General features: G+C 48.7%; 1 non-coding gene across 1 annotated transcript; it reads right to left on the minus strand.

Moving 5' to 3' along the window:
* Window positions 1-329: 329 nt before the first annotated feature.
* On the minus strand, window positions 330-704 carry LOC116509840. The gene has a single exon (XR_004255559.1).
* Window positions 705-1,227: the final 523 nt, after the last annotated feature.

Consider the following 1,227-nt stretch of genomic DNA (forward strand, 5'->3'; position numbering starts at 1 on the left):
TCCCAAGCTTGTATGCACACATTAGTTCCTGAAGAGGAAGCTCTTAGTTTGTAGCTGTAAGAGACAGCACCTTATCCACCATGCGCCCTTATGCCTTGATAATATCGATTTTATCGGGGGGGTTTAAAGGCGCATACCATCCTCAGATCGATCTTTAGAGCATCGCCAGCCTCTTGGGCGCATTAACTTTTATTAAGTTTTAAAGAAAGCACACTCAACTGCCAGCACAGGGCTGTTAAGGAAAATCGAATCCTGACTTTACTGGACGTCGGTGCTTCTAGCCCGAAGAATAAAATGCCCGCCAGAACAAAGAAGTTCCTCGACTGAAGCCGGATCAGAATCGCTTCGATACACATTGGCTAGGAAGAGGAATTTTCCAACCTCCAGCCTCATCTATCTGATCAATTCATCATCTCCGACAATACGGCCGCACGCTCATTAAACCTAAGCTTCTCTGTACAGCGCCAAGGGCTTCACAGAAGCGGCTCTTTTCATTTCAGGCCGGGAAGGCGGCGACATCTCGGCCCGATCAAATAAGATCAACGTGTAAAAGGAACGTAATTGTTGCAGAGCAGGGCAACACACATACACCTCCCGAAGCCTCACATAACACACACACAAACACGCTACAGGCGCGGTTCAAGCAAATCCCCCAAACCACACTCGCTCCCACTCACAAGCACGCCACAATCACTCGCCCTGACTGCCAACACAAAGATGGCCGGGCTTGCCTCCGCGGTTTATCTACTCCGCACTGCATTCTGGGTATCGCAACAGATCTCTGGCCGGGGCTCGCGCGAGCTGCGGCTTTCCGTGAGATCCCAGGAGGGAGGAGGGAGAGCTGTGCGTCGGAGCCGCGAAGGAAGCCGGCGCCTGATAGGGCGTTTTAGTTACCCGGTGTTCGAATGGCCGGAATTTCGAAAAGAGTTTAAGGCTGCTGGATAAGTCGTTTCAGAATAATATATGGAGGGTGGGGGAGTAGTTGAAGTACTTGACATAGTTGCCTTTTCGCTTAAATAGTACTGCCTTTTCATTTGAATTTGCTCTTCTCCTTCCCCCACGCATCCGTGATTATTTGTATGCTGTATTTCCACGTTAATCTCCAAAGGCTCACCGGAACTACACAGATCGTCAGTCTGTACAGTAAGCCTTTAACAGGGTAACAGTATATTCTATTCGTTCCCCTTTCTGGATGTAAGCATATGGTTTTCTTATTGGCATTTTATT

This window comes from Thamnophis elegans, chromosome 5, assembly GCF_009769535.1.
Source record: "Thamnophis elegans isolate rThaEle1 chromosome 5, rThaEle1.pri, whole genome shotgun sequence".
Classification (NCBI taxonomy): domain Eukaryota; kingdom Metazoa; phylum Chordata; class Lepidosauria; order Squamata; family Colubridae; genus Thamnophis; species Thamnophis elegans.